General features: G+C 43.9%; 1 protein-coding gene across 2 annotated transcripts in view; it reads right to left on the reverse strand.

Annotated features, from left to right (window-relative positions):
• Window positions 1-17,171, reverse strand: part of ddr1 (discoidin domain receptor tyrosine kinase 1) — a 198,067-nt gene that overhangs the window by 154,888 nt on the left and 26,008 nt on the right. The gene's annotated exons all lie outside the window — the stretch shown is intronic.

Here is a 17,171-nt window from a genome sequence, read left to right on the forward strand (position 1 = left end):
GGAAAAAACATATAGCTTTGATGACATTAAAAAGAATAACAGCACGGAAAGCCTCCATGACTACTTTTGAACTTAACGCTTTGTGCGCGTGTCGTCTCTGACCAATAGATGAACGGCCTCAGGGCGCGTGGCTTTGTTGACAGATTTTGGTCCGCTTACTAAAATGTACAGTGTGAAAGCGAACCGCACCAAAAGGAAAAAATAAAAAAAACATTTGGTTCGGACCAAAGCAAGCGAACTATCGAACTATCCTGGTCTGAATACACCCTAAAACATCCTGTGAGGTTTTTCCACCAGGGACAACTATTGACCTTGAGATAAAAGTTTAAAAACCCCAGAGCTGTACCTGATGCACTCGCACCAGCCGGGCAGAGGATTGCTTTTATGACAGTCATGCAAATTATAAAGAATAAAAGTGAGCGCGGGTGATACAGTGGAGCGCCGTTCTAAAACACGGCTCTCTATTACACGGAAACCGTTGTAACACGGTCAGCTCACGGCTCCCAAAATTTAAATTTAAAACTTTATGCAGCTGCATTTGAGAACTCCGTAGTCTCAGACTCGGATGAAGATTTACTTGAAAATGCGTTAAGATGGTTTGAATGCAGTGATAAACTCGACTTGACCACAGAAGTATTTGTATAGCGCTTTTAACAATAGACATTGCCACAAAGCAGCTTTACAGAGAATTAAAGACTTTAAACATGAGCTAATTTTATCCCTAATCTATCCCCAATGAGCAAGCCTGTGGCCACGGTGGTAAGGAAAAACTCCCTCAGACGACATGAGGAAGAAACCTCGAGAGGAACCAGACTCAAAAAAAAAAAAAAATCACCCAAATGAGGACGGGTCCCAACAGATAGCGTGATTATAAATAACTCGCTTCTAGAACAGTGTCCTACAGTATATATCAGGCTTTCGTCTAAACCGGGGAACAGGGGCGCTGCGCCCTCTTACTCTCGGCGTGCGCCCCCTTACCGAAATGCCGATTGAACCCCAAGTCACACTTAGGCCATGCACTTACATGCTACTGCACAACATGCAATCTTTCTCAAAACGATCTTTTCTCCGTGAAAACATCCCAGCAACACCACGTGACAATGTGTCTGATCATCAGATACGTTATAATTACTCCAAAAATATTCCAATCATAGTAGATACACCGCCAGACGGTGCAAAAACAATCCGAATTGGCGTTTTCCAGACTGAGGCGCCATGTTGTTTAGTTGTCGCGGCTGCTCTCGCGAGATTTGACATGGGTTACATGCAAGGTCAGCTGACTTGTAGAGCGAGATTTCTCGAGACTGAATGACCTTTCACCCACCGGTGCGGGAGCTTTTGATAGAAGTAGTTCGCGAGTTGTTTTTGTTGACACTTGGGCATTTAAAGATGTCATCCCGCGGCACGAAACGGAAGAAAGCCAAAGACTGTCCAGGGCAGAAGAAGATTACTTCTTTCTTTTTCAATGTTGACAGACAACTTGTTACAATTTCCCTCTCAGATAGCCTCAGAATGTCCCATTGTAGCCTCAATTTTTCAAAGGCTTCGCACGGCGGCGGGGGGACGACAGACGGACAACCAGCACCACCACCACCCCCAGCCCGCTTCGCTCCCTTGCCATGGTGAGCGCCCTCATACTAAATTTTTCTAGAAAAAAACCCTGTATACAGTAGTCACAAAGTACCGTACAACTGTGCAACCAGGAAACTCATTCTAGTTTAACATGAAGTTTGTTTTGTTGAAGTTATAAACTGTTCACTGATGGAAACTTGAGTGCAAAATTGTTCATGACAACTGCAGTCCTAAAGTTAGCAAGTCAGCTGAAGTCTGTAAGAGTCCAGAACGTCTTCCAAGTGCAACTTTCCATATGGGGGCGTCCTCTACAGGAGCGACGTGATGAGACGCCAGCCAGAAGTAGGGCATCAGGATGGATCAGGCGAGTCCAAGGAGCAGAAGAGGTCAGCGTCTCGAGCTCAGGATCGACGTGTAACTCAGACGGACCGACGGAGAACGTCACCGACTACAAGCCTGCACGCCTGACAGCTTGACAAACTAAAAGTTACTGACTTTCAGTAAAACCAAGGACTAAAATACGCTGTGTTACACGCTATGCCTGACCGGTGCTTGTTGCACAATAAATCACTGTGCTATTCTTTGAACCCTTCGCCTCGTCTACTTGTCATTACATGCAGTTAATTATTACGTGATTGTCCATATTCTTCCCGCTGCTACTGTAATTTCATAATGACTTGTAATTAACTTGCCGGCGCTACGATGCTGTACGCTTACAATTATCCAGAGCAGGCCAAAACTTGTATTTTTAATATCTTGCAATGCAAAAAACATAAGATGCAAATAAAATTTATTTAAATAACATACATAAGTATCCGTTGGTCTGGGGGCGTCATGGCTCAGGTGGCTAAGGCGCCATACCATACCCGGGTTTGATTCCGACCTGAGGTCATTTCCCGATCCCTCCCCGTCTCTCTCTCCCGCTCATTTCCTGTCCTGTCTCTACACTGTCCTATCCAATAAAGGTGAAAAAAGCCCCAAAAAAATCTTTAAAAAAAAAAAGTATCCGTTGGTCTACTTCGGGACAGGTGCATGCAAAGGCCTGGTTCCACAACACTGATAACTACGACTATAAATAAATCGTTTTATGCAGTTGGTGGTCACACCAGATCAATAGTGATACCTATAGCCCAGGCCTGGGTTTATCCGTATCGGCGAGGTATCGTTATCGGCGTTGTGGGCCCTAATCGGTCTTCGAGGTGCGCGCTGCTCAGAGCGCAGAAGCACGCGAGTGAAAGTTCGAAGGCGCAAATGCGTGCGGATGTGACGGGCAGCAAAATGTTTTATTACGTATTATTTACAGCAAGAGTCATCAGGAGATGACGTATCCCTCTCTCCGGCCCCCACATGAAACCCCGCTCCAAATTTTCCTAAGTTGAATTGGTTGCCATGGAAATACGGAATTTTAAAAAAAAAAAAACTCGCAGAAATCCCAAAACGTCAAAAGGCACAACTCCTCTAGTCACTTAATACAACTGTCAGGTTTTATGAAAACGTTCCTAATAGTTTTTGAGTTGTGCTCTGGAAAATAAAACGTTTACAGACGGACAGACCCACGGCTATATTCCTCTCGCATTATATGCGATTTCATCGGATATCTTCAGGGGACCGGTTTATCGAATAAAGCAAGCTCAAAGACTGCTTTCTCCTCGAGCCAGGCCAGATTTTCCACACCATTATACCACAGATTTCACTCCGAACACCACGGTCGGATTGTTTGGATCCCAACTGCAGTGTTCTAACGGCGCTGCGCTGTATTCGCACAGCTGAAGAAAGACTCGATGAATGAATCATGTCCAATTCTGAGAGTTGTCTGACGACGCAGCACACGATAAGAGAAGAAGTCAGAGCTGCTTGTAGACAGAAAACAGTCTCATGTTGTTCAAACTGTCATGTTGAAGAAAAGGATCGGAGTAATTACCTTTTATGTTACTCAGTAACCCTAAAACAAAAGGATGCCTTCAAGCGCAAGTAAGACTTCACGTCATCGTGCATACCACTAATCTGTAAGGCCATTATTAAAAAATGTTCTGTTTCCGGTCCACCGGCCGGGTGAGGGCCGTTTGTGCGGTTGAAAAATTTTTTTAACGCCGTTTTTTCGATATTTTTTTCGGGTTCGTAAATCTAAAATCGAACTTGATGTTTACGCATTCCGCGCAGAATATAGAATCGAATCAGCTCTGCGCATGCGCCGTGCGGCACAAAAAAATGGCAGCCACCATGAAGGAAGGAGATCCGGAGTTTTCAAACATTTGCTTAAGTGTGAAATCGCAAAATGGTATTCTAGCGAACAACAAAATAGTAAAGATTAGGGATGTTAACCGATGACCGTTTGACCGATGGTTGACCGAATCAACGTCAACCGGTTAATTTTTTTTTTGGTTGTTGGTTAAAAAAAAAATCAATCGTTTTGAAGCTGCCTATTTTGGAGCGGAGAACCTGGAATTCTGTGTTGTAAACGCTTGGGGCATGCCGTGCGGTGTAAGGACGACAGCTGACAAATCAGAAACACCCGTTCAGTCATGTCCCGCCCTCCCGCCCCAGTTAAAGACAGCTGCCACTCGGCGAAAGAAAAGTGTAGACACAGGCTTTTTAGCTTACAAATTACTATTCTGTTTTTTTTTAATTATTATTAGAAGGCACATGGAGTTTAGTCCTGCCTTAGCCAGTGCATTCTGAAAGTGTGTTTCGGTCTGTAGCCAACAATGCATGTTATTGCAGATCAGATCTCTCCACACAAACTAAAGGCGCAGATGCCGACTTTTGGAGGGAAGGGGAGAGAATGAAATGACAGCGGTGTCTGGAGGGGGCGTGACAAACGCAGCTTTTATGTCTGTGAGCCAAGTCGGTGACGGCTTCAGAGCAACTTCAATACCATGCAGTAATGGCGTGTTGATATTGGTAACGGCGTTATAACGATTGTAGCTAATTAATTAGATTACCCGGCGTTATAACAGCCTTTATTTTAACGCCGTTATTCCCATCACTGAATGTTCTGTACTTCTTCTAGCACTTGACTTTATTTTCAACGCCATCATGGCCGACTGAAACCGTCTCTAAGCTGGAGCCATTCGTCCTCCGCTCCGATACAAACCCCTCGACATCAGTGCCGCGTTTGACTAAATGTTTCGCGCTGTAGAAAAGGTAATGTGAGTCAGTGATTGCATTAGACTTTTTCATTGTCCGTCATTTTGACGGACAGGGTCGTAAAAATTCCGTCATTGTCCGTTATTATCTGTCATTTTATTTTAGCTTTTAAATGACAATGTATATAGGCTATAAATGCTATACATTTAATAACTTGTGTTTTCATGGACTCGTTTTCATTTAAAAATTAATTCACAGAACAAGCTTGTATTGTTTAATCATTTATTTATGTATTTATGATGCAAAAAGATGAACAGAGATTCTGACGTTCGGTCACTTGTGAACCCATTTTCCCTCTGCTAAAAACATTGCGGCTGTTGTGCCTTAACGGGCATATGAACAATGTTATTTTACAGCGTAGCAAGACAATTGCAGTTCAAATATGAGCAGTCCACTACAACGATTTAAGTGACGATCTAATCTGACCTGTTTGCGTGAGCTCAAACCTTCCTTCTGGCCCGCATGGATTTAAATCGGGAGCTCGCTTGTGCATAATCAAAGTCGTCAATGGAGACTGCTGCCGAGGCAATCGTCATTAAATTTTGCGTCTTTGCCTCGGACAGACGACTTCTCATTGACGTTTTAATTTTATTCTGAAGGCTGAACCCGCGCTCTGCTGCGACACTGGAGACTGGAATAACCAGCGCCACTTCAGCCAGAGTTCTGAAGTCGGGAAACATTTCTCCCAGGGAAGTGATCAGAAGCCGGCAAGAGCCTCTGAAAGTTGGATTTCCCGACCCTGCTAGTACTCTCTTCATAGGGAGGAAATCCTGCAGCATGCGGTCTTTCTGCACCCCGCGGTGACCCGTAGTGGGCTGACACGGAAGGTCTTAAATAAAACGAAGTTATGTTTAAATGTTAGTTTGTCTACCCGTGCTCTCATTAAAATGATAGTTTAGCAGATATTCGAGCAGTGATGTTCCTAAGCTTGCTGGGGAAGAATACAATAAATCGACATTTGTTTCATTTTAAAAACAAGAAAACAACTAGCCTAAATGAGCGCTATTGTACAGGCAGGGAAACGACACAAACAACCCAATGCATCTCTTTTTTTAATAGCAAAAATGGCGTGTCTTCTGCAGAGAAGGGAAACATTAATCCATCTCACTGTGCTAGTGGTTAGAGAAGTCAGAGCGCGGTCAGGAGCGCGATGGGCGGAACAGCCTTGCGCAGTGGCTACAGTGGATACATGAGCAGCCGATGCACTGAACATCAAGACTGCCGCAACGTCGGCTCAGATTGAAAGTGACGGCAGTGAAGACCATGTATACTGTATGTAAGAAAACTCTGCCACAACTCGCCAATCATTTCAATTGTGTGTTTCATTATGTGTTATTATTAGGCTATTATTGTTATTGGTAATGGTAACAGTAAACATCCGTCAAAATGACCGACGGCCTTCAGATTTTTCCGTCATAGCTAAAAAAAATCCGTCAATGACGGACAATTGTCGGTTAACGCGACCTACGATGTGAGTGGAGGGCAGCGACTGGGACTGAATGTGTGGATGCTCGCGGTTAGATTTAGAATAGATTCTAATAATTCCAATTCTAGAATTTTAATAAACTCATAGGTTAACCGACTTTAACCGGCTAATGAGGCTCGGTGGTCGGTCAAGATTTTTTTTTAGCTTTCGCCATCCCTAGTCAAGATTCAGAAAAGCAAATCATTCAGTGATCATTTTAATAGTGTAATTTCATCTGAACTAGGCCTAACGCTCGATTTGGAACTACAAAAATTCCATGTGTCGGATCCTCACAAACTGTTACTGGAAAATTCGTTTGATCTCGATCCATCCGAGACGTTACAAACAGCTTTTGAGTTTTGTTATGCGAAATTCGTTACCTACTTTGTTAATGACCCTGACAGATCTGTAGGAGAACCTAACAGATCTATTCAAAATGAGAACGGAACTGAACAAAAAAATGCGTTTACGGAACTAATGCAGGTTGGCTGGACAGAATTAAAAACTGTGTCTGTAGCAAATAAAAAGAACGAATTACACAACAAAATTCTAAAAGACATCCAGAGAGAAGGACCTTGTCTATCTAGACATACTGGCCAAACTGAAGGAACAAATGTAGTAATGAACATTACAAACTGCTTGTGGTATTTAGACGGCCGCCAGGACGTAATCAAAGAGGCAGTGAAATGCCGAGGACCGTCTGTGGTGACGCCTGTTCCTGCACAGGAGGTTTTATCTCATCTCATTATCTCTAGCCGCTTTATCCTGTCCTACAGGGTCGCAGGCAAGCTGGAGCCTATCCCAGCTGACTACGGGCGAAAGGCGGGGTACACCCTGGACAAGTCGCCAGGTCATCACAGGGCTGACACAGAGACACAGACAACCATTCACACTCACATTCACACCTACGCTCAATTTAGAGTCACCAGTTAACCTAACCTGCATGTCTTTGGACTGTGGGGGAAACCGGAGCACCCGGAGGAAACCCACGCGGACACGGGGAGAACATGCAAACTCTGCACAGAAAGGCCCTCGCCGGCCACGGGGCTCGAACCCGGACCTTCTTGCTGTGAGGCGACAGCGCTAACCACTACACCACCGTGCCACCCGGTAGGTTTTATAATAATATTAAAGTTTCTGTACAAGTTTCAGTTGATTAAACTGTCATATTTTATTAAATGTGTCTGCTTTTGTAATAAAAAAGTACTGAAAGAAAAAGCAAACAGCATTGCGATTTCTTATCCATCCTTTATATATATATATATATATATATATATATATATATATATATATATATATATATATAAATAATTTATTTATTTATTTTTTTTTTAAATCCCTCCCTTTGCTAACCCAGTGGACAGAAAACAGATTTTTTTTTTTTAAAGGATGGCCTAATTATTAACGTAGCCTCGGTTACGCATTTCCTTTGTAAAGAAAAGGTGAAAGACTACAGACATTAACACAAAGCTCGTGTGTTTACACTTGCGATATTGCGTCATTCGAATGGAGCTTTAGGCCATCCTTAAAAAAAAAATCAGTTTCCTGTCCACCGGATGAGCAAAAAAATTTTCAGTCGGGAGGGAGGGATTTTTTTTTTAATATATGGATGGATAAGAAATCGCAATGCTGTGTTTGCTTTTTCTTTCAGTACTTTTTTATTACAAAAGCGACACATTTAATAAAATATGACAGTTTAATCAACTGAAACTTGTACAAAAACTAAGTTAGCATTTTAAATGCTGACTGCAACATTTGCAAAACTTTTACAAAGGTACTTAAAATGTCCAACACACGGACTTCTTGTAGTTCTAAATCGAGCGTTAGGCCGAGTTCGGATGAAATTACACTATTAAAATGATCACTGAATGATTTGTTTTTCTGAATCTTTACTATTTTGTTGTTCGCTAGAATACCATTTTGCAATTTCACACTTAAGCAAATGTTTGAAAACTCCGGATCTGCTTCCTTCATGGTGGCTGCCGTTTTTTTGTGCCGCACGGCGCATGTGCAGAGCTGATTCAGTTCAGAGTGCGCGCGCACTCGGTGGAGGCAGTAGTGTGTCGGAGGGGACAGAAGCAGAGATGACGCTTATTTTGTCTCCGGTAAACCAGTCTTCTCTCGTTCAATTACGTGCTGGCGTCAAAAGACACTGTTGGTTGTAAATGAAGCCAAACTGAGTGGTTGGAGTGTATTTTCATACACAAATGGAGAAATGTTCGCTGAGTGTGTAATTGTGTAGCCGCCACTGCAGACCGTTGTCGTTGTTAATTCATAGCATGCTCAGCTGCGTGAATGTGTCATGGACCGAAAATAAGAGATTTACAAGCCAGGAACGCCTCATGATGCAATACGCAAGAAAAGGAAGAAGATTTACTGCCATTTTACTTTGTATTTGAGTAAAGTGAATAAATAAATGGTCTGTGGAAAATGCATTTAATCCTGGGAACTGCGTGCACAGGAGTTTATTTTGTGTTTATCCCCCCCGGCTAGGGTGACCACCTGCTCATAGGGACAAGGGGTATGTTTTTGAGGGACAATGTGGGACGCCGCCCCCAATGCGCCGCGCCAGCCACTGGAAGACTGACATATAGTGGTTTACCCATTTCTAGCACATACTACCTTACATGGTATATCAATAATACCCTAATCTGCTGTTATTGGTGATGTATGGTCATGAACAGGCCACCAAATGTGTTTTTTTTCATAAACATTCATAATATTTTGACCATTCAATGACTTGACAGACACACTTCCACTTATGATTTACTGAAGCTACTCAATTTTATTTATTTTCCATTACAATTTATTCACTTTAAATCAATCATAATATAATATTGAGTCTGAGGCTTTGCAGTGCATCAGTACAGCAGGAATAGTGAAGTCATGCATTTAGTTTTCAGTGGATTAACAGGAATTGTAGTGGCTCAGCACCACAGAAACAGTAGAAAAAGTCTCTTAACTCACAACCGCAGTCACTTTGTCAGCTAGAGAGTCGTTTTTAGGTCGGAGGAAAGCATCCATAGATTTAGACGTTTCTTTCTGTTGCACACGTTTCTTGTGAGTCTCCGCGAGCCTGTGTCGTTTCACATCGTATTCCCCGCCATGGAACTAAGATCCATGCATGCATGTCCGATTTTGAAAGATGTTTTGCAAAGGTCAAAGAAAGCCCTCTCGGTATCCCCCTCAACCCCTTTCAGCCACAAATATTCATTTCCCCACTCTTTCCTGTACATACACCTTCTCTTTTTAACTGGAGGTGGCGGTGCCTCACCTGCCATCTCTCCGGTACCTTTCTCCATTTTTTAATATGAAAGCAATGCATGCGTTGCACCTGCGTCCCTCGTCACTGTCTGTGCACGTGAGTGCGGTGTCATGGCAACAACAAAAAGTTGACAACAACCAGTCAGTTGTGAGGGGGGTGTGTGTGGTTTTGTTCTACAGTCTATAGTGGCGACGGTGGTGTGCTGAAATGTCAAGTAATATTCGTTTGGCTGCCTGGGTGGCCCGGGGAGAGCGACAGCCCCCTCAGCAAGCATCGATTATGCGGGACACGTTCTGAATTTGCGGGACGCATAAATTCGGCTTCAAATGCTGTACGCGCACGCGCTATGCGGGACAGGTGGTCACCCTACCCCCGGCTGGCTACTTATTTGTCATGGCTGGCTAGTATGAGCCTTAGTGGAAAGCCCTGGGAATGCGCAAATGTCAAGTTCGATTTTAGATTTACGAACCCGAAAAAAATGTAGAAAAACCGGCGTTAAAAAAAAAAAAAAATTCAACCGCACAAACGGCACTCACCCGGCCAGTGGACCGGAAACAGAACATTTTTTAATAATGGCCTTAAAAACTAAATCGTTAATTTAAAGAGACAGACGCGCAGTCGGTACTTAGAAGACGTAGACCGAGAGAAGAACAGAAGAAGAAGAAAAGTTGAGGTGAATAATTGACAGTGACATCAGAGCAGAGGCAGGGTGGATTAGAGGAAGAGAGGGAGCGTCGAGAGGAGGACGAGCCAGAACACGAAAATGAATTACGCCGACAGACCGATAGCGCATGAGGAGATTAAGTACAGCCAGGAGGGCAGAGATCTCTTTAATGACTCCTTTACATTGGAGAGATAAAGACTGAGAAACCTGCCAACAGTAAAACGAGATAAATGTCCCGAGAATGTCGACAGCGCTAAACTCGCCAAGGTCTCTCGCTCCTTTCCCCTCACCAGCATTAAACAGCTTCTTAGCTAGGATTTGACTGTGTAAGCTGTCGTGATGTCGTCTGAACGACGCGACAAACTGCTCGACGGACTTACACGACAGCAAGCAGAGATACGCCGTAACCCCTGCTGGTTCTCAAAGCCTACAGTAGCGTATGCCTGTGTCTTTCAGCCTTGCGCGTGTACGCCGTATCAGGATACGTGGCCGTAAGAAAGGAACGTCACAGCATCGCCGGCTTACGTAGCGAATATGCTAGGATGCGTGACGCGATCGCTTTGTACGCCAGGGTGCGGCGTGTTTTTAAGTCCGCGCTTAAAAATCCGTTGCAGCTTTGATGCGTCACGAAAACGAAAGCTACGCGGCAGCTCGAACACCTGTTACGCCGTGCGGACGCTTTAGTTGACACGTGACGTAACTGTGGTGTGCGCTGTGGTGTCCTCTATATAGCAATTCCCTATACAGCATGGATGCAAACGGCGCGCCTTTTGGCGGATGCCGCCTTTTTCACGGCTGTCTGGGGGACTTGTGTGAATCGTGCAGATCCGATGAGTTTTGTTTTTTTTTTTTTTTTTTTGGGGGGGGGGGGGGGGCGTTGGAGTGTCTGATTATAATTTCATCAAAGTAAATTCTGTATTAAAATTACTAAATAAGCAAATGCCGTTACAGTCCATGAAACATAGGAAGTATAAGTATGAGAAGAAAACAGTAAATCAGAAAGCTGCGCACGTAAAGCCAACTGAGGTTTTTCACCTGACGTCACAGGGTCACGTGACGCCCCGGTGTCCGCCATTTTGAAGGTCAAGCTAGCTAATGTCAACAACAGTAGCTGGTATGTTACTGTAGCAATGTTTACGTTCAGTCATTTGGATGACTGTTAAAACCTTTCAGTCTCAAGTTTTTCCTTTACTGGATTTACTAGTTTACTGTAATTATGATCCGGCAGCTATTTACACCGGATCCAGTGTAAATAGCTGCCGGAGCCGACGTCCCAGCCTGCCCGAGCGCGCTAGCTCCCAGCCTGCCCGAGCGCGCTAGCTCCGGCAAGCTCGGACGTCGGCTCCGGCAGCTATTTACACTGGATCCGGTGTAAATAGCTGCCGGATCATAATTACAGTAAACTAGTAAATACAGTAAAGGAAAAACTTGAGACTGAAAGGTTTTAACAGTCATCCAAATGACTGAACGTAAACATTGCTACAGTAACATACTAGCTACTGTTGTTGACATTAGCTAGTGCTAACAGCTAGCTGCTAGTACACTGCTACAACACAGACACCGACCCTAATAATACAGTTCTTGGTCATTGCCTGGTAACAGCAAATTTATAACGGGCCATGTCTCAACAGACTAAGAAGTTATTTCAATGACATTTAATAACATTTTGTTTATCCTGAGGACCGAAAGTAAATGAACATGTGAACAAACCTTAGCTGTAATAAGATGGCGACCACCGGCTCCAGGGACGACCCACTGATGTAGGCATGTTACCCAGCCTGACACAAAATATTTGTAGGCATCCAAACTCTTATACGCTTTCAGATCAATACCTGTGTATGGCGATGGGTTTTTAACGACATAGGTATACAGATCATGTGGGCCGAAGTCAGGTAAAGACGAGGGCTTCGTGTACTTCCGTACGTCAGTGAACAATCCTGGTGGAAGCAGGTAAACGTCGTTCTCTAAGCCTGCTAACCTCAATTTTTGCAAATACCTCTCCCTCTGCTCGCCCTGTAAATGCCCTACGTCGCTGGATAGTGAAGGTGTTTTCTGCATCTCGCTCCTTTTTCTTTTATGTTTTTCGTTTGTCGCATTCAAACTGATTCGAGCTGTGACGTCCAAAATGGCAGCATCACATGACTTGGTCACGTGGGTGAAAAACCTCAATTGGCTGCGCGCCATTATCTGCTGCTGGCTGCACTTCACTGCACGCGCAAGGATTTCCATCAGTCCAATGGAAGTTACGTAATTGGCTTTACGTGTGCAGCTTTCTGATTTACTGTTTTCTTCTCATACTTATACTTACTGTGTTTCATGGACTGTAACGGCATTTGCTTATTTAGTAATTTTAATACAGAATTTACTTTGATGAAATTATAATCAGACACTCCAACGCCCCCCCCAAAAAAAAAAAAAAAACTCATCGGATCTGCGCGATTCACACAAGTCCCCCAGACAGCCGTGAAAAAGGTGGCATCCGCCAAAAGGCGCGCTGTTTGCATCCATGATACAGTGAGTAGTGAACAAGTGAGCGTTTTCGGACACAGGGACCGACTTTGTTTCATTTATTACGGCTTACTGCTTCCTCATATCATCTCATTATCTCTAGCCGCTTTATCCTGTTCTACAGGGTCGCAGGCAAGCTGGAGCCTATCCCAGCTGACTACGGGCGAAAGGCGGGGTACACCCTGGACAAGTCGCCAGGTCATCACAGGGCTGACACAGACACAGACAACCATTCACACTCACATTCACACCTACGGTCAATTTAGAGTCACCAGTTAACCTAACCTGCATGTCTTTGGACTGTGGGGGAAACCGGAGCACCCGGAGGAAACCCATGCGGACACGGGGAGAACATGCAAACTCCGCACAGAAAGGCCCTCGCCGGCCACGGGGCTCGAACCTGGACCTTCTTGCTGTGAGGTGACAGCGCTAACCACTACACCACCGTGCCGCCCGCTTACTGCTTCCTGTTTATAGTAATTTTTTAATGTTGAAACGTTTCGTTTCGCTATTTCTCAGCCATCTTTGGTCGCCAGCAGTTCTTTACGTGTGCCTAAGACTTTTGCACAGCGCTGTATTCCAGCGGAGTTTGTAAGACGCCTCCGAAACACACCCGTCATAAAACCACGACCTTGTACAAATTCCACCCTCTTCAACGCCAAACGATTTTTCTTAGCCAAACAGTGTGCGGAAAAGGGATGAGCGTGCAGGAAGCTCCAAAACCACACCGATGAAATAGGTTTGCTGCTAAATCACTGCGAGTGTAGAGCAAGACCCGCCCCCAGAGGTGGGACATATATGGTTTGATTGAGCATTTAATTTGCACAAATATTAAATAGATCACCTTTCCATTCGTGGCAAACTAGAACATTAAAACTAGAATCTTACTATTTTGTACAGATATAGTGTTGTATCGGTGTCCATAAGACTAAGGAAGAGATGCAGAAAGCTCTGAAACAAACAAAAAAAAAAGTCAAAGTCCTTCTCATGTCAGGATCTGGTCTTCCCAGGCAGTCTCCTGTCCCAGTACTAACCAACTCTTTAAGGAGTATGGGTGTGGCACTGATCTCCGTTTCCGTAGCCCTCGGCCTCTCGCCTATACAGCTAGGGTTACAGTGGGGGGGGGGGGGTAGTCCTCTGGTAACCGCGAGAGTTTGACTCCCTACTCGCATCTGTATTGCAGCGTGCCTTGCCAGATGGTAATAGATACCATTTTTATGATGGTCTTTGGTACGACCTGACCACAAGTAGAACTCGCAATCTCCCGGTCAAGAAGCGGACATGCTAACCACAAGGCCAACTCGCGGTCAAAGCTCTGAAACACCAAATTTGATTTCAGGGGCCTTTTTTTTATTGCTAAAGGGGAACTGAAGTCATTTTTAAACTTGCTTTATTTCTTATTCAATGATGTTTTCGGTTTTCGTAACCTTATATCGTGACTCGTATTGGCAGCTAATTGCAATTAAATATTATACTTATCGGCCTGTTCGGTTTTTAGCCGTGTTGAATTTAGTTCGTTTGGTCCACGGCAGGCGTCGCTTATCCGTGCGATCTTCACGAGACTTGTGCGAGACTTCGAAACGTCAAGTGTCAGCCGGGTGTCAGCGCCGCCATTTTGAAAACTGTTTTCCAAACGAAGTATAGAGATCTTGCAGTCACGTGACCGGAAAGTACACAGACGCCATCTTGTCGGGCAACAACACCACTGAATACTTCTGCACTCGTGTACAAAATGGATCAATTTCAACCGACGGACTACACGGCTCATTTTTCTAATGAACAGATAACTAGATATATGTCTAAAATAAACGACCTACAGATTAGTGACCCTTATGGCTTACCGGACGGAGTTTTCACGACCGTGTCAGTGGATATTGAACTGCCAGCGGAATACCCAGACGTGTATAATTACCTCATCAACTTTCCCTCGCTGTTCAGTGGTGAAGCACTGCGTGCTTATAAATCTCTGCACAGTTATCTTTACAGAAATTCAGGATTTGTCAGCGACTCAGATGTGGCATCTTGTAAACAAGAAAATAATCCTCACTGGATGGGTAAGTCACTTAAGTATTACTAGTACTGCACTGACCAGCCGATTATAGAATAGAATAAGGTAATTCCAGCTGTAATTCCAAATCATCCATCTTGTTTACCATGGATCTGGTGTTGGAGAGGTAGAGGCTTAGCAGTGGAGATTTGAGTAGCCGTTTTCTGAGCTTAGTCAACAGGCCGGCTCTGCAGCCTCACTTTTGCTTCCGCTCCCGGCGCCGCCTCCTTCGCTTTGCTTCCGATAACAATCCACGGAGACCCCGCTGGTCTCGCTATCTCATCCGGAATTTTTTTTTTTTCTCGTCCGGAATGTTGTGCATGCAATGGAAATCGCTACAAACCGTCATTTTCTGCTGGAAACCAATGTCCAGTAAGTCCATACGGCTGTAGTGGATATTGAAGTCCGGTACAGACGAACAACATGCAAAAATACACACAAAAAACATAAAAAACGTGCACAGGTAGGGAGAGCTTGTAGCCGCAGCCGTTGTAGTAGAATTGTATATAGTAGGGTTTTCCAGAAGAAAAGGTAGAAGTAGAACCAGAAGTAGAAGGCGGAAATATGGCGTTTGACCGACAAGATGGCGTCTGTCACAATCTGGATCGGCTGTGACGTCACATGCAAGTGCTCCATTGCGCAAAAACGAGTTTAAATGACGATTCCTGCCTACTTTTTTAAAACTTTCCTGATTGCTATCAAAACAAACAAAACTTCCGGCTTGATTACATCAGCATTCGAAAGAGGGCGCGCGCGTCTTTTGACAACGTTGGCAGATGTTGGTGACTTTGATTTCCGCTGTACGTTTTACTTCCGTCCTACGATGTCTCGCACAGGTCTCAGCGAATCTCGTTTACGGCCGTTGCTTTGACATACGGACTGATATATTACAGAGCATATTTCAAACACTCAGAACTTGCTATAGCAGCGACAAAATAGCTCTCAAAAATGCGTTCTGATATTTAATAAAATGAGAGAAAGAGAATTTTGATGATTAAAAAATTTGCCTTCAGTTCCACTTTAATCATTATTTCCTTTTACTAGGTCTGGGCAATACACAAATAACCACAGTTTCCATGTTTAACAGAAACACTAAATCATTTGAACCGGAAGAGAAGAAAAATGGTGAAATAAAAACATTTATACTTGATGCTATCGAGTTATAATCCTTTAAAATCCTGTATTACTAACTAGTGGCAGATTCTACCGTAACTGGATCCATTAACCACTTGCCCACAATATAAGAAATTTTTCTTGTCCTTTTTTCAGTGAGGTAATATTTTCAAGATTGAAAATATGGTATTTGGTCTTCTAAAACAGCACGTCATTTAAAAATACACCGAGTATATCAATAAAAGATTTTTAAAGAATAAAGTTCTATTTCTTTGACATATCTGACAGACATAACTCCCATTTTAAAAATCCCTTTCATTATCCCTGTTGCTATCGTCAGTGAATTTCTGTCAGATGACCTGACGATAGACTCGGCCATTATGGACCTTTGGTAGTTATCGTGCGTAGGTCGCGTTAACCAACAATTGTCCGTCATTGACGGATTTTTTTTAGCTATGACGGAAAAATCTGAAGGCCGTCGGTCATTTTGACGGATGTTTACTGTTACCATTACCAATAACAATAATAGCCTAATAATAACACATAATGAAACACACAATTGAAATGATTGGCAAGTTGTGGCAGAGTTTTCTTACATACAGTATACATAGTCTTCACTGCCGTCACTTTCAATCTGAGCCGACGTTGCGGCGAGTCTTGATGTTCGGTGCATCATGTATCCACTGTAGCCACTGCGCAAGGCTGTTCCGCCCATCGCGCTCCTGACCGCGCGCTGACTTTTCTAACCACTAGCACAGTGAGATGGATTAATGTTTCCCTTCTCTGCAGAAGACACGTCATTTTTGCTATTAAAAAAAGAGATGCATTGGGTTGTTTGTGTCGTTTCCCTGCCTGTACAATAGCGCTTATTTAGGCTAGTTGTTTTCTTGTTTTTAAAATGAAACAAATGTCGATTTATTGTATTCTTCCCCAGCAAGCTTAGGAACATCACTGCTCGAATATCTGCTAAACTATCATTTTAATGAGAGCACGGGTAGACAAACTAACATTTAAACTAGTGCTGTCAAAAATGTCGCGTTATTAACGCGTTAACTTGACTCGATTTTAACGGCGATAATTTTTTTATCGCGAGATTAACGCTCTGTGACATGATGCCACGCCCCGCACAGCCATAGTCCGCTGCCCTCCCCCGAAGAGCCACGGTGCTCGGCTTAGGTTTCGTTTTCCCATCGGCGGCTCCAGCCCCACTTTGCAGTGGCTGTGACAAGACGTGTTATGCTCTGCAATTAAAAAAAAAAAAACATTGGTACAACCAGTGTTCGAACTATGCCGATATTTTCGGGGGGGTCCCTTATTTTCCCTTGGGGTGCTTGCGCTTGTCTCAGAGCGCGGCTCTCCATCGCGCGCTCACTTCGGATATGGAAATGCT

The sequence above is a fragment of the Neoarius graeffei genome, chromosome 5, assembly GCF_027579695.1.
Source record: "Neoarius graeffei isolate fNeoGra1 chromosome 5, fNeoGra1.pri, whole genome shotgun sequence".
NCBI classification, from domain to species: domain Eukaryota; kingdom Metazoa; phylum Chordata; class Actinopteri; order Siluriformes; family Ariidae; genus Neoarius; species Neoarius graeffei.